The sequence below is a fragment of the Crassostrea angulata genome, chromosome 8 (genome assembly GCF_025612915.1).
Source record: "Crassostrea angulata isolate pt1a10 chromosome 8, ASM2561291v2, whole genome shotgun sequence".
Classification (NCBI taxonomy): domain Eukaryota; kingdom Metazoa; phylum Mollusca; class Bivalvia; order Ostreida; family Ostreidae; genus Magallana; species Magallana angulata.
In genome coordinates, this window is record NC_069118.1 from 34,648,365 (window position 1) to 34,673,535 (window position 25,171).

General features: G+C 33.5%; 1 protein-coding gene across 5 annotated transcripts in view; it reads left to right on the plus strand.

Annotated features, from left to right (window-relative positions):
• The first annotated feature begins 2,328 nt into the window (after positions 1-2,328).
• The window catches only part of LOC128158305 (neuroglian-like), a 54,759-nt gene continuing 31,916 nt past the window's right edge, over positions 2,329-25,171 (plus strand). For 2 of the 5 annotated variants that reach the window (XM_052821087.1, XM_052821091.1), the window contains exons 1-2: positions 2,329-2,419; positions 2,506-2,652. The gene's annotated coding sequence lies outside the window, so the exon portion shown is untranslated. Of the gene's footprint in view, positions 2,420-2,505; positions 2,653-4,834; positions 4,894-6,538; positions 6,768-21,007; positions 21,149-25,171 lie in introns of those variants that run through there. The other 3 variants (XM_052821089.1, XM_052821088.1, XM_052821090.1) reach the window with 3 other exon arrangements.

Consider the following 25,171-nt stretch of genomic DNA (forward strand, 5'->3'; position numbering starts at 1 on the left):
GAGAAATCCGAAACAAACACCATAATCTACAACCCTGGAAAAATCGCTACCCCCAGAACTCAATAAAATAAAACGTGTTCATAATGCCCCGATTTTACCTGTTTACACATATCCAAGCTACTGATAAATACCTTTTGGAGAATACATGTAGTGGTCAATTTCAGGGAGTTTTATAAAGTGGAGCAAACTCGTTGTGTTACTGTAGTGTAAGTTGAATTTTAGTTTTATATATGCAAAAGTTGTTCTATACACAGAGCAGATAACATCATTCGTGAAAAATATTACGTATGTAGAGAGAGAGAGAGAGATAGTGACATGCACGTATCGCCGTTTTTGAAATGGGGGGGGGGTAAAAACGTATCCAAAAGATCTCGACAAGCAAAAAAAAAAAAAACTTTTTTAAAATCATGGAAACCCTAAAACGGGGTGAAAGGGGGTAGCATATTATACAGGTCTATAACTGCAACTTGCGCTACTTACTTCCTTACTTTCACTTTAATTGTTTTATATACTCCCCAAAAAATGGGGACTAACTTCAGAATCATTCTCTTTGTTTATATATGTTTAATATATGTTTAAGAATTGAGACCAAAAGACTCAGCACATAGAACCATGGTCTTCCAAAGAACCCATGAAGTATGCAAGAACCTCTTGATAGTGGCCGACTGTTTGCATTTATACCGTACCTTATGATGTCAGTTTATGTGCTCATAAAAGTACATGTACTTCATAATGGTCATATTTACATCATTAATGCCAATTACAAGCAGCTAAATTCTTAGTGTTATATCCTTTGTTTATAAATATTGCAAGTAACATTTCGAAAAAAAACGGTTGTACAGAATGTATTATGTATGTACATGTACATGTTTAATAAATGAACTGCTCTATAAGGTTTCTTTCACGGGACATGCCTATTCTGAATTCCTATTATCCAGAGACGTGCCACCACTCTTTTTACCCAGGTTAAATGTACATTAATTCTTTTTTTAAATTACATATATTGTGAAAATTGACACATATATACGTCAAAATTTAAAGAGATACGATCGACACCTTAGACATGTTAACATAAATATCTTGCATGTTGACAGAAAGATATTGCATGTTAACATAATTAACTTGCATGTTGACATAAATTAGTCGCATGTCGACATAAATAATTTATGTCAACATGCAAGGAGCAGAAATACATGTATGCCACCAGAGTTGTTGGTGTTAACTTATTATTCAATTTACCAGTCCAAAAATTTATTTGACAATCTAATTGTTTTATTGATTTGAAAGATACAAGTGATCAGAATAAACAGTAAATTTGTTAAATTTTACAAGACTTGTCTTCTATTCAATATGACAAATAATTTGAGAGCAGGAGAGAGAGAGAGAGAGAGAGAGAGAGAGAGAGAGAGAGAGAGAGAGAGAGAGAGAGAGAGAGAGAGAAGAATTAATACATTTATATCAGTGCGTTTATCGGGTGTATATTGCATCTACATATTTGTGTATTAAATAAATCCGTGTAAGTTTCATATATTGATATACTAGATTATAATTTTTTTTTTTCGTGGATCCACGTTAGATTTAAATATATAATTCCTGTGGAGAATACATGCTCAAAAATATCATTCGCTTGATATTAATTAATGATAATTTATAATGATATAATTATAAAGATATTATAAGTATCAGTCTTTTATATTTTGTCAAAGGAAATACGATGTTGCATGAATCAAACCAGCGACCTTTTAATTTGTTTGTATATGTGTAGATACAAGTACATTTAATTTTTTTTAAAAATAGATATCAAAAGATATTTTGGAAATGCGCTATATTATAACCTGGATCATACACAAAGTTACAATAGTTTAGCGTTTATTGGTTTTAGCGTTTATTGGTTTATTCGTGAAAATTAATCGTTTAATCTTTTTCTTTTGCTTAATATATCTCGATGGTTTTGGGGTTTGTTTTCCAATCCTTTATTTCTATTTGCTCTATAGGTTAGTAACATGTCCATGTAAAACTTTGAAAAAGTATACACTATTAGTTTTATAAATATTTATACTAGCCTTGATCTCTGCTGGAGAGAACTATATAAAAAAAAAATATATACTATTTTTGCCTGTTGTTCAATCCAGACTAATTAAGTTCACTGGCTTAGCCTACACACCTTTATGTATATTTTTCATTAAAATATTTATTTATTTAACTGTTTATTTGCCAAAAAAGTTTTAGCTACAGAACGACCTCAATCAATCAGGGACATATATCATAACATTACTGATCAGATGTCAGTTTATATGTATACAGACCCGAAACATTTTAAGTCGGGATCGGAGTACTTATAAAAGTGTCTGCAGTAATCAATGCCAAACCAAATGGGACGAAATCTGAAATCGATTGTTTTCGCTCGGCGTTTGTATTCGTGAGTGAAGTATAATTTCAGAATACATTATCTTTTTTTCAAAACTCTCTTCTTATTTCTGTAGAACTTGTTGCGTTTGATTTCAGAGCGGCATCAAACAGTGGCTCCGGTTAGGCTTTCCTCCACAGTGCCTAACGTTACCAGTGTAGCTTTCATCATCGTATGCTATTCTGTGATGTTTCAGAGAGCGGATAAAAAGTACTCTGGTTGCTATGACAACATGTAAAAATTAGGTAAGTGTAAGTGTTCGGTACATTGTGGATGCTTGTATCTCAATTTGTATCATTAGGGGTTCGTGTCCTTGAGAATTTTAATTAGTGCTTTAGCTGAGACTCAAGAGATATCTTCCAGTAGAGTAGTTGAACATTATTTGCATTAGAAAGTTCTTAAGCTAATTGCAAGCATGTGAAAAATATGCTTGTTGTTTTAATTACAGAAGAATTTTAAGAAAAAAATGCAGCAAGAAATATTTAACCAAACTTAATATAACTGATTATAACTATACGGGTAAAGAAATCTATATAATTTGCACACAGTCATGATGGTTTAATATGTAAATATGGCAACAAATGTGTTTAGAATCCACTGGAACAAAACCATGATGAGTGAATATGTTGGGTTATTATATAAGCTATTACATATAAGAATACTGTTTTATATAATCATATAAAAATCACTTCCCAAGTATTCCTAGTTCTGTAGACTTTTAAATTATGTAATGATCCAATTACAAACAGTAGGTGTTATATGTTAATGGGACCTCTTATAGCTGTTATTGCATTCTACCCAATGTTAGTGTTAAACAGCTTTGAATTGTGTTGGAATTGACTTTGTGTGGTAACTATATAAATGAACTATTAGGTCTCGGGGGTCTCCATTATATTGACCAAGGCAACACTGAGCAGCTGAATAGAACTGTATTCTTCTTGTCAATGACTTAAAATTTGATTTGCCATCCTCATTCAAATAACCAATAATTGGTTGTTTTTGTTGTGAAATCATAGCTCCAGATTTACAAATTCGATTCAAAAATACATGAATTGTTTCATAAGAAATATCTTTAGTTTTCCTAGTGCAAAAAATTGTGAGGTGTGGTTTAGGCAATATTTGTTGGTATCATCATTGTTTGAAGATTTGGTAAAATTTCCAGGTTTGAGGTGAGTAAATGCAAAATGATGTTGCATTTTTTAATTAAATGAATGTTTTATGGATCGACACAACAATAAAACCCTTGAAAATTGGTGTTCAATAAAAAATTATGAAGGCACAGTATCCTAATCTTAAGGGTGGACATCTGTTGATATTAAAGTTAATTAAAGTACATTATGATTAACAAACCAAAAAATATGTTTAAAAATTTGTTGGAAAGATAAAAAAACCCAGCAGGATTTGAACTTATGACTCTCTTACAGATTCATAGTGAACCCTCTAATCCAGTGTACTGTGCTATGCTGTTAGGTGAAAATTCAGGAAAGAAACCTTTTATAAAATTACACTTGATTTTATTGTTTATTTCGATAAATAGTACGTCACAAGTACTCACAACCTGCAACATACCACCTTAAACTACAATAAAATAGATGTCTTGTGTTTTTTTGGAGGGTTTTTAACACTTACTCACAGGGTACAAGATAGCTGCAATAATGTAGCCCTCTCTGATGTTTTACTGGAAAAAAATTGGGGGGGAGCTCTACATTATTGCAGCTAGGTACAAGACAATTAAAGCTCACTTTTGTGGCAATCTTAAAAAGAGAAAACCTGGATTCTACAAGCAAGTCAAAATGTTTTTTTATATGATGATGAACCTCAATAGTTATTAATAATTAAATTTCAAAGTTGATTTGGAACTCTTTTATTGCAATATTAATGTAGGTGAAAATTTCGGGAAAGAAACTATTTATAAAATTACACTTGGTTTTATTGTTGATTTCAATAAATAGTACGTCACAACCTGGAAGTGTCCCATACCACCTTAAACTACAATAAAATCAAATTAATGTTTTATGGATTGAAACAACAATAAAACCATTAAAATTTGTGTTCAATTAAAAATAATGAAGGCACAGTATCCTAAGGTGATTTATTATTCAATCCTGATATTTTCAATATACTAAATTTGAATATTTGAAAGCTACATGTAGGTTTCATACATGATGGAAAATATTGTGGAACTATATAAACTTCCTGCTTTCCTAGAGACTTATATAATTGCTAGTTACCGTCAATGCCATATGACGAAAACACCAGTAAGGAATTCTTGTCACTTTTTAACTGGCCAATATACATGTACTCTATATGGGTGTACCTTCCAATGACCGTGTAATGTGTGGGACTCTATCTGTAAATTCCATATGGTGCTTATAGCCTACTCTGAAGCCTAGCTGCTTGCTGAACATTTGTTGCTTTGATCATTTGTCAATTTGAATACTGCATTATAAACTGTTGTGGATTATTTTCTTTGTTCCTTTGATTTGGTGAGTACTGGTATTTAGTTTTATCAGCACAAAATATTCAACTTAATATGTACCTACTTGTTAATTGAGATGGAGAATATCAAAAGTTTATAACACTCTGCAGTAAAAAAAAAATCCATAACATACGTTTTGACGATCTAAAAAAATGTAAAGCCAGCATTACTTTTCATCTTAATGAGTTCTTATTGTGAAAAGAAAGTGAAATAATATACGAGGAAGATAAAAAACCTTACTCCCACCCTCCTTCAAAAACCCCTCCTTTTCTTAAAATTCCATTACTGGTACACAGATAAGATCATTTGTCTAATGTCACGGTAAAATTTGAATACCACATTTTTGGTACATTTGTCATTATGATATGTGTTTCTATTGCATCAATGGTTTCTGGGGACTTCAAAAAGCATAGAAATTATATTAAAAATTAAGTGTGTAGCTAAATGAGAAACTCAATTATTCAATTATGTATGATTCCATCTGCTCTGGTCATTTGTTCTCAGAAGATGGCCGGTAACTTGAGAGAGTCTTGTGTCTCCTAAGTGACTCTTAAATATGCAGGCATAGAATAATGGTTGATGAAAAACCCCAGGGACTGAAGAAATGGGATGTGGTCAGTGCAGCTCCTAGCACCCTTTGATTAATCTCAGATAAAGCTAAGTTGTCTTGGTGTGGGGAGAGGGGGTTGATGGTAAGAACAGTAAATTCCCTCCCCCACCCCCCTTCCACAAGAAATTCTGCATGTCCTAGTCAGAAAACACTGGATGATATCGATAAAGCTTGAATTGTTTGACAAAATGCATGCTGTTTAATGCTATCTAACCCAGGGAGTGCAGATAAATTAGACTTGTCATAATATCATGTTAATGGAACCCCTCAAGAACTTTGTGTCTTTCAGAGATCGAATTCATGGTGATTAATGTGAAGCCATCCACAACCCTAGACTGTCTAAGGGCAGGGCTAAGATTCTTGTCTTCAGGGAAAGACTTTTAGTCTTTTCATTGTGTTACCCACATTCTCTGAGTCAATGTTCTCATATATATTTAGAACTGAGTGAATTAATAATTGGAAAATGAATCATTGAAATTTTGAGTTTATATTTTGATATAGGAAATCTTAAAGAGGAAACCTTGATATGTATCTACTTTTCTGTTCAACTCTGTTGAGAGAGTATTTGTACATAATTTCATCTTCAAATTTTGGTGAAAAAAAGATAATGATGCAATTGTTGGCTAAAAATATATAAATTAATTTATATAAGTGATTTTTTTGGGACCACATTTTTTATTCTGTCCTTGAGCAAGAAATTTTCAGAAGTTTTGAATCAAAGATGCAGCCTGTTGTGTGTCATTTGTCAAAATCAGAAGGGAGGAGATGCTAAACCCCCCAACAGTATAGATTCAGCTGTGTGATTATCATAATGCCATTGATTATTTCAGTTTCATTTTCTGTCTACAAAGTCAGTGTATGATCCAGCTGCTAAATATTAAACATTGTATTCCCCTCCTCTCTGTCCAATTATAATCTAAACTACTAATTGCTCATGCAAGTTCAGAACATGTAATGATGAATTTCTATTTGGGTCAGCTGACAATATCATATGTATGACATTTAGCATCAGTCAAAAAAAAAAGGAGTAAAAAACACAGAGGAATTCTGCCATCATGGGAATTTATTGATTTTTATTCTCACTGCCTGTAGTTGGATATATTGAGCAGTCGACCATTTTCTGGAATCTGTAGCGCTGACTATGTGTAAATTAAGGTGAAACCATTTGTTGACATCCCATAGGATTTTTTATTTAAAAAATAACCAAAGGATAGCTGCATTATCAGCGTGGAACTTCAAAAGTTGGTATAAACAATCCACTTAAAACAGGGGTAAGGTTCACTGTGTTTTGAAATTTAATTACGACTTTTTTTCAAGAATAACATCATATCGATAACTGTTTTAGCTAAAATATAACTTTTTTGGAGTGATTTGAAAGGTACTGGTACCTTGTATTTAGGTGGTTTGTAATGACTATTTTTAAATATCGAATGTCTCAAAATGATGTGAAGTCCATATTTTCCCCATTCCTACATCTTTCAGAAGTACATTGTTAATGCCTGAATAAATTACTTTAGTGACCCATTGTTCATAAATTATTTCTCTTAAAGTACAGAGATAGAAAGAAAGAGAAAAGAGTGGATAGAGAGATAGAAGGAGAGTAACTAAAATTAAGACAAAAAGAATATTTCTTATTAGATAATTTAGACATAGTGTGTGGTGAGAGTGTTTGCATCTTTTTGATTGGATATTAGTTTATGAGTCCACCAAGTGAGCATCATGCTGAGCTTGTAAATATTCTGTGTATATACATGTATAAGTAGTTATATTACTATGCTAACATAATGTTAAAATTTATGGATTGACAAAAGGATAATGAAATATTTAGTCTCTTGTTTTCCATCAATAGTCAATATACTGGTAGTCATGTCGGATGTGGGCGTTTAATGTTTGTCTCCTGTCAAGATAAAGCACTGCCATGTACAGAATCTCTGTAACATTGACCAAAAAATTACGTTGGGGAGGGTTGCCATAGAGACCCCAAACTCCCCATCACTGGCTATTTCAGAGTGTTTATATGTGTTAACTATCAAATAAAGATGTGAAAATCACCTGTAATACATAATCTGATTATTGTAGTAGTGATAACTGAAGTGTTTATATATAATTAAAGAGGATGTCTGTTGTAATTATTATAAGTCAGAATCCCACAGAAAACATGGAGATTACAATGATTGATTCCTAAGATTACATCTTCATCACACTATTCTTGAGACTTGATATCAAACTCATTACTGATTTGTACTTAAAGACTCTAAAGACAGTGTGCTAAGACTTGTCTTGCCAGATTACAGTGAGTCTTAGGTTAAGTCAGCATAGACTGGTATTGGATTCATGGAATTTAGTTATCCAGTTCAGATCACAATTGTCTGAGTTTTACACTGGCTGATGACAGTGAGTCTTAGTATTAGACTAAGATTACTAAGGGTCTTAAGGGATTGTTGAGATCAGTTGTAGTCTTTAAGATGTATAGTGAGACCTCAGTGAGTCTTTGGGGTTTAGATTAAAACAACACCAAGACTTGGGGTTTGGTACTTGTAGTCACGGTTAGTCAGAAAGAAATACACTGAAGTTAGATCAAAAGCACATTTACTTATAGAAATAGAAATAGGGAAAGGTTGTACAAAGATTGTATTGATGTTGGATGAAGCTGAGGTCATAATGACTGGTCTGTATGTTCATTGTTATAAATCATCCTACACTATAGATCTAGTATTGAGTCATAAACCATACTGTGCTTGTCATATGGGAATATTGGTGTCAGACTGATCTTCTTTGATTCTCCAGCCAAAGGTCACCATCTGACCTTTGGCATTTGGGGCCTTTGTTTTACACTTAGATATAAATGTATTTGGTTTATAGAACTTTCAGCTAAGTAAGTCTCACTGTATGAAGGGTACATTGCCTTGCATCCATCAGTCAGCAGAGAGTGCTTTGTATTAGTATAAGTACCCTCATAAAGACAACCTTTGCCCTTAATAGATCATTAATAATGTACCAAGCACTATATTATAGACAGTATATGTATGTGTAAGTATACGACTAACATTTTCTTATCCAAGGGTTTGCACCAATACTTGAACTTTATAGTTACTTATAGTCAGTTCGACAACATAAATGACTAAAAAGAGCCAAACATTTTCCACCACAAAATCCGTGGAGACTTGAGATGTTTATGTGCATTGATTATCCTTTCATTTAAAATATTACACAATTGCGACTATAAAGAATTGATTTTCATTAGAGATCACCATTTACGAGTAATTGCACTCATTTAAAAGAAAAATTCAATTTCAATTATTTTTTCGATCAGTGGCCAGACACTTGCAGCGAACAGGCAGTATGATTTGAGGAAGTCACAGATTAGTTACAGCACAAGTCTTGTTTTGCAGCAGTATGACTTGACAGCACAAATTGTGTTATTAACTGCACGTGCACCCGATGCACCTGCCCATGCACTGGAAATATTGCGGAAATTGTGCAGGGTAAACAGTTGTGTTTATTGGGTGTTGAGTGCATTCAATGTTAATTGTCTGTTCTTGACTTGAGCAAGTGAGTGGATGAATTTTTACAAGCTTGATTTGTTGTGTACTTCATTTTAATCAATGAAACAAATTATATTTTATTTAATATAGGCACATTTAAACATGATGATTAGAGACCATTCTACATTTTATTTTGTATATCCTTATATTTTCACAATTAATTGCACATGCATTGTTATCATTGACAACAACCACTCCCCCTTTTAAAGGAATTTAAAATAAAAATTACTATTATTAGGATTTTCTCAAATGCAGCCAGTAGGGGCATCTTTTGTATGGGACAACGGGGCTCATAATGATGCAGTACGTAGAATTGTTTTTTTTTCACACAATCATTTTTAGCCTAATTGATGAAATTGTACTGGGAATACTTGATTAATGAATTCTTATTTCTTGGACATGAAATTGTCATTTTTGCCTCTTAATGTTGATAGAATGGGATTTTTTAAAACCCTTTCTGGTTTTGTATTTATAATTTGGGTATAGTTTAAGTACATGATAACCATAAAATAAAGGATTAGCACTTAAAAAAATTGACATATGTATATAGAATTGGTAACTAGCCGTACATACATGTATAGAAACATGACCTTTACTGGCATATGAATTCATAAGTGACAAAATAATGAGGGATATTGGGGGAAGATGATGTGACTTCTACAATACTGTGTTTCTACCTTGCTGATAGATGCAGAGATTGCCTGACATTCTGTCAGTGATGCTTACAGAAGAATCTGATTATACAGAAAACATCCAGTCGCTGGTCTCTGATTTCCTCTATTAACCACTGTGTATTTCACAATGCAAGTGAAAAGTTCTCAAATGGATATAAAGCAACAGACCAGAAGAATATGCGATTTAAATACATGAATTGACCCTGACAAATATACTTTGATTACTTGGTCACATGCTGCCAGATTTATTTTAAAAAGGTATTAACTCTCTGTGGCTGCACGAGGGTATAACATAAAGACAATGCACATGCTTGTTACTGCATGGACAAGTGACAAATATTTTTTTTTGGAAGTTTCTATCTTATCTGTTTGTTTGCCTGTCTGTCTAAAACCTTTGTGAGCACTTGTCTCAATTGGCCTTTGATGAATAGAGATTCTTTGTCATTGAATATCTACTGGGACATGGACCTGTCAAACAGTTTGATGTATCAAAAATTGTGGTCACAAATTATCTGATGAATGAAATGATTTTCAATGAAATGAAATTTTATCAGTGGAATTTTATAGTAAAAGGATAGATAAATGTATTGTTATGAGTTAAATTATGCATCAACTTCCAGTTAAGCACTTTTCAAATAAATTGATCAGTGAACTGGTGTGCTGAAATATCTAGCAATAATGAGTTAGTGAAATGTGTGTAGACAGATGCATTGCATGTATTAATAAGCACTGCTCAGTACTTTGATTATTATCAAATTTGTAAGATACATCATAGAACACCTTTGTCATTGAATTTCTATAACCATTCCCCCAGTTTTGCTAATTATGTCTCCCCTTTCAAAGGGGAGACATATTGTTTTTGTCGACTTTCTTATTCTTCTTCTTATTCTTCTTATTAGGGTCTTCCGTTTCCAACGGAAGACCCTCTTGTTATTCTTCGGTTTCTTTTTATTATTAAGGTCTTCCGTTTCCAACGGAAGACCTTATTGTTTTTCTTCGGTTTTTTTTTCTCATTCTTCTCCTTTTTTTTTCTTACCGATTTTGTGTCAGCGATTACTCGAAAACTGTTTGATCGATTTTAATAAAATTTGCAGATCTTATTGACATTAGTTTAAACTTGATCGGAAATTTTTTTGGTTGATGACGTCATTTCCGTTTTTGAAATATCGACGTTTTCTTGATTTTCAGAGTGTCGGCTTGTCCAAGAGAGTTATCAAAAACTATAAAAGATATCAAGTTCAAAATTTCAGGAATGATAGACAAAAGATTGTAGATATGTAATAAGGCATTAATAAATTTCAGACACAAAAGGCGCTAAAGCTCGGTAGGGCTCGAAAAATGAGATGAAAAAAGCGTTGTGATTTTGCTTGGTTTTCTTAGATTATCTTTTTTCTCACAAATATTTTGTTAAGACATGTAGAAGAACAAAAATTTATATTTACAAGATCTTTTGTTTGACTCCTAGAAAAAGGGGCTGGCCCCTCAAATTAAAGACCTAGAACCCTTCAAAGTTTTCACTTTATAACTCAAAAGCGGTTAAGATTTCGATATGGCTGTCGCGGCAAAAGTTGTTCATTATGATCTTATTAATGTCGTCACAATAATATTTTGTTCGGGTATTGCGTAATATGAGTGTAAAAAGCCAGACTTGTTACCATGTATTTGTGTTTTATTTGGCAAATAAACGGGGTATTTGTGCGTATAACTGACATAAAGGGTACCGGTTTACACACGGAAAGTGTTTAAACATTTTAGTTATTTTCTAGTGAAACACATTATGGATAAAAGAACTATTTCTATGCAATGCATTTGAGTCGCATTTAAAATCTAGCTGTATATTGAACTGTGTATGTTAACAATTACGTATCCGATCCCTTGCCGCAGCCGAGGAAATAGGTCACGAATGGACTAGCGAGCGGTCTGCCGTTATTGCCTGACGTCATGACGTCAGGCATATCTAAGGTTTAAAAGTTGCAATCTCCGAAACAGTGCAGACAATGGAACAAGCAATATCATGATATTTCACAAAAAAGATTAACCGATGCATGTTTAAGATGTCAGCATTTACGTTCATAATTGATGAAAATGTTTTATGGCATGTAATAACAACAGCGAGCAAGAGTTTTCAAGTAAAAGGGACGGTCACCATGAAGAGCACGTGTGTAATCCTGATTTAAAAATAGATCAGCATTCCACCATATTTGAACGGTGAAAAAGGGGGAGGGGTCATCGCAACAAGTTGTAACATATTGTCTTATACGGTACAATGTAAGTAATAATTGGTGTTGGATTTTCATTATTACAAGAGAGTCATCAGTTTGGATTAAAACAAATATATATTTATACAGCTGGAATGTTTACTGGAGGAACTAAATCGCCAAAGCGGGGTGTGACCCGATTTTCGTTCAGTTGGGCGATTTCATTAATCTTGAAAAGGGAACATAACTCGCGTGTCTTACTAAATGTACATTACTGCATTTAACAATTACTAATCAAGTGTCTTTCTTAATTCGATAGATTTCTTCCAAAACATCCGATCCAAAGTATGATATACATGTATGTAGCTGTTACAAAACAAATGTCAAAAAATTCATTTAAACCCCCCCCCCCCCCCCCCCATGGATGAATTCATTCGTTGCGTGAACGGTAAAGCAGGATTTCGCGCCTAAATGTCTCATTCATAGTTTTTGCGCGCCGATTAGTTGACGAGTCCGTTGGGATCATGCAAATACCCCAGACCACACCATGTGTTTACATCACAAGCATGTAGCATCGGGGGTTGGGGTGAGGGGGGCTGTTTCCCCCTCCCCTCTTTTTTGACAGCTGGCACTTTTTCTTAACTTTATAGGATAAACTTTTGTAGGAGCATGCAATAATGAAACTGCAAATAAGGAGTTCTAATTGAATTAAAGTTACAGTTAGGGTTTTTTCTTGAATTTGAGAATTCACCCTTTTTTAATTGCTTGTCAAGATGATTTTGATGAAGCTGCCCACACACATTAAAAACAATACGTGTTTGTATACCCTCTCATATTTCATGACGTTAGAAGTTTAAAAAAATGCCTTTCAGTTGATTTTGCAATTAATATAACAAATACAATTTGAAAAAACGACTATTTACTCTCCAGCTTTCAAGCTTACATGCACTTATATGATATGTGTGCATTCCTAAAAAATTGAATTAATAAAATGAATGAATTTCAAGTGATATATATGTACATGTTCTAGATCGAAGAAAAGACTAACATTTCGTCTTAAATTTGCACGTTCCATTTATAAATTTATGATCAGCAGCGAAAATTAAAATTCATTTCTGATAAGTTAGCCTAATTGATACATGCATGCTTCCATTGAATAATTTTGTTTAGTCAGGCAAGCTTTTTGGAAAGCTATTACTTGTCTAATACACAAGATTTGCGTCTTGCTGTAATGCACACATGGGTTTTTTTTATGTAGCTGCAAACACAAAACTTCCGATTTTAATGATTTTAATAGTAAATAAAAAAGATTATACCTTTACCTAATACCATAGACAGTGTACTAGCTTGCATTCGGAAAGTGTTTAAACAGTTTAATTCTTTTCTAGGGAAATATATTATGTGTATAAGAATTGCTTCTATGCAATGTATTTGAGTCGCATTTAAAATCTTGCTAGCTGTATTCCGAGCTTCATGTATGTAAACAATTATACGTATCCGATCCTGGCCCGTGGCCGAGAAAATAGGTCGCGGCTGGACTAGCGAGCGGTCTGCCGTTATCCAATACACAAGATATACGCATTGTTGCAATGCACACACGGGTTTATTTATGTAGCTGCAAACACAATGAATTCAGATTTTAACGATATTAAAGAGTAAATAAAAAAAAGACTATATTATTACCTACGAAGTATTGCTGTTTTGCTCTCGTAATTAAAAAAAAAAATAGATAGTATGGCTGTCATTGAAAAAAAGGCGTTCTTTGTGTTCTTGTCTATGTCATGAAACAGTTTTATTGTTGGAAAATAAAATTCAGTTATCAAACTGCAAACGTTAACAGTTCAAACCCACCACGTTGAGTGTACATTTTCATAACACGGGCCGAGGAGATGCCGCGCTAGTGGACAGCCGATTCACTGTAGGACACATGCTTCTCGTGTTTATACGTTATCACACATTCCAATGCCCATTGATTCGTTGTTATTTTCATTTCCAACTATATTGGTTAACGATGCATCAAACCATTGATTTAAATCATAGTTCGTATAATAAAGGGAAAAAAAAGCTGCCATCAATGAATATAATACAATTGTACGTTTTACAGTCGTACGATTTGAAATGTAAATAAATTCACCCCCCCCCCCCCCCCCCCCCACTGATTAGGATTTCCATGATTTTGGGAATTACTTTTTTCTCAATATTTCTGAGGATTAGTCTAGCCCCCCCCCCCCCCACTTTCAATTTGCTTCCGACGCCAGTGTTATATACAATTTTTTTTAAAATGTGTACGTTTAGCTAAGCGAAATTGTAGATGTCATGGAGTCAATAGGCAAATCAAATTCGCCAATCAGGCAATATCAGTTATCTAATGCCTATGACTGATAATTTTACAAGGTAAATTAATACATGTAAATATGAGTTTTAAAGCACTCCCTGCTCCCGTGTTAAAAGCTCCCGTTACCTGCATTCTTTTATTAACGATTTTGTGCACATATTTATTCGGAAATGGCTCAAATTTGTTACACGGGCCCGATAAGAAGATGAAAGGATGACCCCCAAAATTTCTTTCCCAAATATTTCAAGAACGGTCTCAAATTTCAAACACTGGTTGAATAACTTATAACTTAATTTGTACAAATTTTATGTGCATGAATGACAATGTTCCTGTAACTTAACATAAAATGACACTTTTTGAAATGTAAAAGTTTCTGAATTCATCATTGAAATTAATAATGTTAGACGGCCCATGCAGCAAGTTTTTCTAGTCGAGTCTTTCGTTCATCAGCGCATCGATTGTGAACATTTCAGCGGGTTTGGGGTTGCAACAAGAGGGTGAAACGACCACGAATTTTGACAGATTTGTCTACAAAGAGTTTAAAAGGGATGGATACAAAACACAGGTGCGATTATATCTTTAAGAGATAAAAAATGATTAATCTGTTTGCCATAAATACCAATTTTTATCATAAGAATATTTTAACATTTGGATCCGCCGAATATTTCCATTTCCCTTCATTGTTTGGTGCCTGATTTGAAATAACGTTTCGAGGTATAATAAGTTGAGAAATATCTTCAAGCTGCATGTTCCGATTTGTCGGCCATTACAGTATCAAATAATTTTCCTTGCAAACCTAATGAATAATCTTACAAATTTATAGACGTATTTAAACGGAAGTGCTCTCCTTTCAACGTTAGAAATATTCAAAGTAAATAAAAATAAATTTGGGGCATACAAAACCCCCCCAAAATACATCATTGGAATGTTTAAAAAAGGAAACCGTTGGGTTTCATCCTCCGAATGATTGAGTTTATTCATCCTGCATGTTTTGCAATGATTGTAAACAACGTAAACATCAAAACTATTAATGAACAAATGTACACTGCTTTATTTTTGTTTAAATAGTCATGCTGTATATTTTATATGTTATAAAAGATTATATAAAAAAAACAGATGTCAAAGTCGTAATACAATCATACTAGCTTCGACGTAAGGGGCCAGTTTAAACACGCAGCGAAATAACGCAAAACCCTTTTATGTCGATTATTTTGCGAATACACAACAAAACTTGTCTAATCCGGCGGAGGGTGGTTCTGAAAAAAAAAAATGGCCGGATTAGGCAACATCCGGTTTGGAGGATATTGTTGCAAATTAATTTTAGTATTTAATGCAGTAGGTCCTGATCGTGTATTCTTGCAAAATGTTCAATTGTTCTGAATTATATTAGATTTCATCGATCTTATTTAGGGTACAAATTTTCATTTTAAATATTTTTTTTCAAACAATAAATCCATAACGGAATACATACGATGGAAATCCTTGAATTAAATCGTCGTTATTGATAATCTTTCAAACATCCGATTTACCTGAAAAGTGCATGCTTAACCGTAAATTGTTAAACAAAACATTAACAAGTCAACAGGTGGCTGAAATACCTGATGGCGAGAACTGTTTTGATGCAGGGAAACAATAGATAAATATTAATATAAATGAGAATTTTATATAAAAAAAAAATTGAGCATTTTGACAGAATACTATGCAACTCTGTACGTGTAGCCATGCAACGGAGATAACAAACGATATCGGCAGTCTTACTCCCGCAGTATCCTGAATCACGGCCTGAAAAAAATTGGGTGAACTATAATCTAATTATCCAATTGCAATTCATAACAAGACTTTACGGTATTAACTGAAAAAAGTTGCTTCTTTGGATCTATATTAACAGTTGTTTAAATCAATAGCAACGACAGAAAAATTGGTCAATAATTGATCATTAATATCTCGCAGAAGGTCGATCGATCGATAAGTGGACGGACTACGGGAGATAACTCTCACTAATAATATGCAGTAGGCTTTTTCATTGCGCCGGTTAACAGAATAGATAGGATCCGGATTGCACAAATTTTTTTTAAACAAAAATTATGGGAAAATGTCAAGGGGCTGAATAATGTCGCCGGATTGGGCAGCATGCCGTAATAAACAACATCCGGATTGAACGAGTTTCAACATGTACATAATTTTTTCATTGAAATATGGCTTAATTGACAGGGAAAACTACATGTACTGCAACGTATATTATTGCACACATACTTAGCATAACCATCGTATCCAAGAAATCTATTGATTTTAACATGTGTTACGTAATTAGGTAATAACGTTTTTAGGGGTCAAACTTCATTTACAAATTACCATTTTTCCTTGGATCGAAAACAGATTTCCTACGGATATTTATAATGGGGAATCTTTCCTCAATTCGGAAGTCTTTCGGAATATATAGCACAATTTTTTAAAGTTATCATCCGGGCTTTATAATGGCTGATGCAATGCAAAATCCCCGTAGACGTTCTTTTTTTAGCCGTGTATTAAAACCTGACAAGCTAGAGGGGGCGTTCCAAAAGGGAAATCTTGGGATTTTTTCATACTATCGAATGAACATCGTCTGAATCAAGAGATATTTACAAATATCAAATAATTTAAGAGAATGTGTGGCAAAAATATCTTGGGACAGACTTTAGGTATAATACGTTTATATATCCTTACAATATAATGATTTTCTCATGCGTTACCTAACTAGGGATATTAGGGGCCAGAGGTAAAAAAGTTTAATCTTGTCTATTTCAATTGAAAGAAATGCAAGTATTTAAAAAAGCAACGTAAGAGAACTTATAAAAAGCATTACAGGTAAGCATTAGTACTTCACTCCTATTTCCATATCATGTTTTGTTGTCGAAAAATAAAGTCGATGACGTGATTTACCTTTTAAAAATCGGACGGAAGACCTCCTCGTTGCTCGCAACGAGATCGTGTCTAGTTATTATTATTATTCTTTTTCTTTTCTTCTGACTCCTGTTTTGCTTCATAACTCAAAAGGTTTTTAACCGATTTTGATGAAATTTTCAGAGATTTTTGCAAGTTGGCGTCCCTCAAAAATGTTAAAGTTTTAAAGAAAACGTCACCTCCGTTTTGACGTAACGTTATTTTTAAAAATTTAAAAAAGTCATTTTGTCCCGGACTTTTCTCAAAAACGCTTTAAGATAGAGGCTTGAAATTTTCAATGCTGATGATTTGGTCGATTTACCTCTGTAATAAGGCTCGAAATGAAAATCTGTCACTTCCAGTCGAAACCGGAAGTGAAACAAATTTTTCGAAAAAATGAATTTTCGGATCAAATCAAAAATGAATATGTGTTTTGTAGAGCTTATTAAGCTGAATCTAACACTGAAAACCGTTTTAAGATCGGACGATGCATTACAGAGATATTGGGGTTTAAAAATTGATTTTTCCGGAAATTTTGATTCCGCGTCCTTGGTTTAAGAAATAGCGTAATGTTTATACTAAAATTAACTCGTACCAAAAATAATTGTTAAGTCGTACTTGAACACATTCGGATTTTTTTTAATAAGTCGTTCTTGAAATCAGAAAGGTCTTTGTTAAGTCGTACTTAAAATCATTCGGATTTTGTTAAGTCGTACCAGGAATAAATCGATTTTTTCATCTTTTTTTTTGTTACTCTTGTTATTGGTTTAAGAGCTCTGCTTCTTACAGGAACTTCAAGTTTTACTTCCGACATTAACGGAAGACCCACTCGTTGCTTTGCAACGAGCTTTGCTCTAGTTCTTCTTATTCTTCTTATTCTTCTTCATCCAAATTTGTCCAAGCCGTAACTTAAATACCCTTTGACATTAAGACTTCAAACTTAGAACATAGGTAGATGGTATTGAGAAGGAGTGCACGCCACCAAAATTTTTGACCTTGACCTATTTTCTTTTTCAAGGTCAAGCGTTTTATAAAAAATAGAGTTTGGACTATAACACAAGATTCCTTAAACATACAAACTTTTAACTTGTATCATAGATAGATGGTATATAGTCCAGTTGAACCTTACCAAAATGTTTGACCTTGACCTTAAAATTTTATTTCAAGGTCAAATCAGAAAAAACTTCATTGTTCACCTCCTAAATATTCTTTGACAGAAGGACTTCAAACTTTACACAAAGAACAATTATAATACACTGAGGTGTACTATTGATAAATATTTGACCTTGACCTTGTTTTACTCAAGGTCAACTAGAGAAAAATAATTAAATTTTGTCTGGGTGGTACCTTAGATACCTTTTGACATTAAGACTTCAAACTTGGAACATAGGTAGATGGTATTAAGAAAAAGTGCAGGCTATCAAAATTTTTGACCTTGACCTATTATCTTCTTCTAGGTCAAGCGTTTTATAAAAAATATAGTCCGGACCATAACACAAGACTCCTTAATCATACAATCTTTTAACTTGTATCATACATAGATGGTATATAGTCCAGTTCAACCTTACCAAAATTTTTGACCTTAACCTAAAAATTATATTTCAAGGTCAAATTAGAAAAAACTTCATTGTTCACCTCCTAAATATTCTTTGACAGAAGGACTTCAAACTTTACACAAAGAACAATTATAATACACTGAGGTGTACTATTGATAAATATTTGACCTTGACCTTGTTTTACTCAAGGTCAACTTGAGAAAAAATAATTAAATTTTGTCTGGGTGATAACTTAGATACCTTTTGACATTAAGACTTCAAACTTTTAACGTAGGTAGATGGTATTAAGAAGAAGTGCACGCCATCAAAATTTTTGACCTTGACTTATTATCTTCTTCAAGGTCAAGCGTTTTATAAAATATATAGTCCGGACCATAACACAAGACTCCTTAATCATACAATCTTTTAACTTGTATCATACATAGATGGTATATAGTCCAGTTCAACCTTACCAAAATTTTTGACCTTGACCTAAAAATTATATTTCAAGGTCAAATTAGAAAAAACTTCATTGTTCACCTCCTAAATATTCTTTGACAGAAGGACTTCAAACTTTACACAAAGATTAATTATAATACACTGAGGTGTACTATTGATTAATATTTGACCTTGACCTTGTTTTACTCAAGGTCAAATTAAAAATAATTAAATTTTGTCTGGGTGGTAACTTGGATAGCTTTTGACATTAAGGCTTCAAACTTGGAACATAGGTAGATGGTATTGAGAAGGAGTGCACGCCTCCATAATTTTTGACCTTGACCAATCTTGTGTCTCAAGTTAATTCATTTTCTAAACTGTACCATATATGGATGATATCTAACATATAGCTGACTTCATTCTTTTTCACTTATTAAATTTGCCCCATATTACAATCCTTTGGGAGAAGGGGAGACATGTGTTTTTTTGTATAAAAAACAATACCCACTAGTTAATACATTGATATAGTCCAAGTCTGTGTACAATGTAACGCCTGCCCATATGTCCATCCCTCTGCTGTTTCATCAGTAGTTTAAGTTGTTGCCGAGTTGATTTTTTATTCATCACTTAAGAGATGTGGCTCAAGCCTCATGTAAATTGACCTATCAACGATATTGACTAGCCATCAGATCTTGAGCCTGATTCTGTGTAATGTCCATCTATGATGGTCGATCAAGTTGTATTTTGTTGTGATTCGATCAGAAGATCTTTTCTTGTATTTATGACTTCTTGAGATAAAGTTGTCCCCCACTTATTTTGGAAACTGACATTTTTCTTTTATATGATCACAAATCACATATGGAAATATAAATTTTTTAACACAAATACTGTTCACTAGCCCGTACACTTTTTTCCAAATAGTGTAAAATGATTACCGGTATTGGACAAGTTCATTTAAAGAATAAAGATTAAATTTTACTATAATAGGCAATATACAGATTAGCATTCTGAGTATTTGGATTTTGTTTGTTTTGTTTTCAAATTTGTGTTGGTCTGCCCCCCACTCCCTCCACCCACCCCCCCCCCCCTCCCTTACAAAAATGCAAATTGCCTGAGTTTATTTAGAATTCTGTTTATTACAATTTTTGTTTGTGCGTGCATTTACAGGCTTTGTGGCACAGTCAGGTTGTGATGGTTACTTGGGTTGAATTTTTTTTTACACATGTTGCGTCTACTGTTTTATGTTTGTTTTTATTTGTTTGTTTGTTTGAACACAAGTGAATTTATTATCTGAGTTATCTAAAAAAACAGTTTTGTATACACCGTCTCTCATGATGAAGAGATAAAAATTAGTTAATGAAGAGGACAATTACTGGTAATATTATGAAAAAGTTGATTGGAAGGGGTGGGGGGGGGTGATAACATTGCAACCATACAGGTTTAAAAGTGAAATCAATAATTATGTTGCAAATGTATCTTCTTGCATATCACTCAACCTAAATTAAACAGCAAGGAACAGTTTTTTTTAATTGAAATTGGTTTGGGACAAAGCGTGAGGTCTCAAATATCTGGAGCCAGTTTGTTGTATTTCATTGATTCTATCTACCGAGTACGGTACAATGAAATTCTCCCCATTGTTAATATGATTAAAATATCTTGCTGTAATCTCATTATAACTGTACTGCTAATTGCATGTGAACAGGAATGGGAACTCTCACTGCTGTTGTATTCTGATAGCAGTTAGAGCAAGCATCAGGACTTCTGTTTCGTTCAGTTGAATGCTCCTCAGTCTGTGGCCGGCACAAGCTAAAAGCTCTTATAATTCTCATTCCTGACATGGCGTGCAGCTCCATCTAGTCAAAGATCGGGAAGCTGTGTTTAATGTTAATAGGACTGTGACAGATTCTGTTAATTGGCTTGTCATATGCACTGTGCTTTTGCCCTCTCTCCGTCCAACAGGATGCCATAATACTGCACTGCTTCTCAAACGAGATGCTTAGCTGCTTGTGTGAGTCAGAATGCTTTGGCTATTGATTTCTTGCATTATTCATAATGATAATTCTTGTAAGGGAATGAGCCACAATCATCTGTTAGTCAAGATCAATATATTGATTCTTTGAAAAGCATCTGCCCTGAACAGGTTCAAAAGACAACACATTTGTTGACAATTGACCCATTTTTCTGGTCAACTAGTACTGCATTTTGTACATATATATACTGAAGAGCAATCCATATCTCATAGATTTTTTTCTGTCAGAGAGAGAGAGAGTACACTGTATTTGAAAGCTAGTGATTTATCCCCGGTTGATTTATCTGTGGGGGGTTGATGTCAGGTTCCTGCTCTGGGACTATTTACTCTGTCTATTTAAACTCCATTATCCATCAGTCCTGTTCAGTATTCATATAGTGCAATCTCACTTATCCTGAATGCTGTTTACTGTGAAATCAGCCCTGCTATTATGGAGAAGTAAAAAAATAAATAACGGTATTAATACGGGAATTCTAGTTGTGTATTTGCCCACACTGCAGAGATAAGGAAGCGAAATGCTAAATTGTCTCTTGAGAATGGTTATGAATGTTTTACAAGCTGCACATACAGAATCAGAATTCATCCACTTAATATGGCTCCTGTAAAGTCTAGTGGGTAAGATCTAACTTCTGAGGACATGCCATTAGTAGATTTAGACTTGGTCTGCAATGGTATCTTTCTCTACTCGGGAATAATTTCATATCAGAGAATCGTTATGGCATAATGTAATAGGGGTAATCCTGCTTTTAACAGGCAATCACAAATCAATTGTCTTCTTTCAACGGGACTCATATTCAGAAACCAAATCTTCTGTGCGGTTCACTGGATTGGCAAAAGGCCGCTGTGTGCAGTATCAGTATTTCATGTTCAATGTTGACAAGACAGTTGTGTTTTGTAAAACATGTATCATATTCTTATCAGAAAGATTATATAGTTATTTCTAATCACTTAAGGATATCTCTTAATGAAGTGAAATGATTTTGCCAACATCTTTTGAAACATCTGTTAATTAAGGTCTTCCGTTTCCAACGGAAGACCTTTCTATTATTGTGCGGGAAAGATTATTTTTCTTTTTTTTTTTTTTCTTCCTAGACGCGAACTTTGAGGCTTCATATCTTGCTTATTTCTGAACGGTTTTTGCTCAAATTTTCAGGGCAAATGTACTTTACAAAACACTATCTTTAGCAATTCATAAAATTTAGAATTCCCTTTCCGTTAAAGAGTTATTCCCCTTTTAAAATTTTTTAGGGCCTTTTGTTTCCAGACAAAGGCTCCGAGACTATGATAGCAGGGAATGGGAATCCAACGAATTTGAATAACAGAGACATTGTAGTTGTGCACATCTGTTTTTGTTTTTAGATTACGTTTTTTATTTAGGAAAAGGTAGGGGGTCAAAAAACAGGATTCAAAAAAGTGCGAAAATTTAGACATATTTTCCTTTATATCTTTTAAACGAAAAATATTTTGTTAAGACATGTAGAATAAAAGTTGTGCAAAATATAGAGGGCTTTCATTTGACACCAATAAGAAAGGACTGGCCCCTTAAATCAAGGGCCAATGGCCCCTAAAAAATTTTGCTTAATTACTCAAAAGCGGTTACGATTTTGATATGGCTGTCGCTGGAAAAGTTGTTTGTTGGGATCTCATAAAGGTCGTTACAATGTTATTTTGTATGTGATTTGTGTAGTATGAGTGTAAAAAGCTTTACATGTTAACATGTACCTGTTTTCATTTGACAAGTTAACGAAAGTCTTTGCGCGTACAACTGGCATAAAGTCACCGCAGAAAGTATGCTGGATTATACAAACGGCATTAATTCATAAGAATTTTTTTTTTAGAATATACGTGCTTTTTTTAGGAGTTTAAGTCATTGTTGTTAAGTTCTTATAATGCTCAACCCTTAAAAACGGGATTTGGAAAACATATCATTGTTTTTCTTTTCTAGTAAACCACAAAATATGGAATTAAAAAAAATCTATGCATTACATTTTAGTTATTAACTCCATACATTTAAAATCTACCTTGAATCAGAGCTGGTGTGTACCATTACGTAAGCTCTCCCTCGCCCGCGGCCGAGAAAATCGGTCACCATGGTCGCGGCTGGACTACCTAGCGGTCAGGGGTTATCTAATACACGAGAGTTGCGTCTCTCATATATGAGTTTATTTATCCGCAAACCCAAGAATTGTTTTCGTTTTGATTACACATGTTTTTTATGGATTAAACGATTGAGTGTCAATTAAGAAATCGTTCAGTTAAATAATAAAAGCAATGTCATTCTCAATCTAAAGCAATAATAGATATAGATAAATTGTGGGTTTTAAGTTTAAAAAAAATAACTTCTATATGATAGAGTAAGGTCATTATACTGCAATTTTCAAGGCTTACTGGGTTCTGAGCTGTGTGGGTCTGTGCGTTGTACCTTTACGTAATCTATCGTTCGCCCACGGCCGAGGATCTCAGCCACGGCTGCACTACATAGCGGTTATTTATACACAAGATTCGCACACCGAGACGCACACTTCCATGCATATGAACGTGTTTGAGTTAATATAGTCGTAAATACAAGAACTGTTTTAATTTTATGTTATAAAAGTTTGTCCATTTTGTATTTATTTACTTAAATTTGAGTGTAAATGAATATTAATGAACGATATTACTCCAAATCGGAAACATCGTCAGACATAAATTAATGGTTGGTTTGTTTATATAAAATATTTTATAAACTGTACAAATAATGTTTTAAATCAACAACAACCCCCCCCCCCCTAAATATTAAACATTTAAATGATGATCATCCACCGCCCATGGCTGAGGAGATCCGGCACGATTGGACAAGTGATCCGCGGTTGGTTCGTGATCTTGTACCTTATCACGCGTTCATGTTTCATATTTTGGCATTTTGCACGGACACAACTATATTTCATTATGTATTCAACTATTATTTTGGTTTAAGATGAAAAGATAAATTTATTTTACTTGTACAGTTGATTAAGCATTGGTGTATACGATAGCGTACAAGGTAGTTTAAAAATCAAATCAAATTATAATCAAAGTTCCATGTTACATGTTTGCGGTAGGTGCTAGCACGATAAAAGAATGTCCTGAGTTGAGGCATTCGATGATTATTTAAAAGAATATTCACAGGAGTTTTAAACAACTTTAGATTAGATTCTGTCGGTCACATATTAATCACTTCTGTAGTTTTTCTACATGTTCGTTTCATTATGGAAGCGAACTCATTGCTGCCCCCCCCTCTCCTCCCGCCCCGCTGACAGGAGCTCGCGCTGTATTTTTTTTTTTTGAGCGAAACGATATCAAGATCTGTCGAAAATCATTTTTGGTGGCTTCTTCTTATGTGTAACATTTTGTTTCACTTTCCCAACCGTTTGTTTATTCGGTCAGTCTGTGTTAATTCAATCGCCACGTGCGACCGAGAATCTTGTGTCGCTTCAGCGCACACAGCTCAGAACATATATAGCCCCGGGTCATCAATTGTTATGTAATTGAGTAACAGTTGGAATGGTGCTTTTACTACATAAAATATAAATAAAAAAATCATCCAGAAAAAAATGTAACCGTAACTCAATAGTCAATACCAAAAATAAAAATCCGTATGATTACAAACTGAAATCAGTTTTTCAGTATTCGGCGGGATTTGATTTTTCTTCTAACATTAGTATTTTTATTGGTTTCAGAGAATACTATGTAAAAATACAAACAGGAAATAAATCTGATATTTTTTACATTGATAATGTTGAAAAATATTTAAAATTAAATTAGTCACATTCGTTAGAAAACAATGTTATACAAACATCCGATAATTTTTTTCCTATGTCGTATCATTCGCGTAAATAAATATGTTCTGTACATATCCATGTACCTCAGAAAAAATTCAAATGATTAAACAAAAAAGAAAGTTGTAATTACTATTTCGGATTTTTTTCAAAGTAATTTAACATTGTATTGAAAAGAACAAGAAATAAAAATGATTTAAATTTT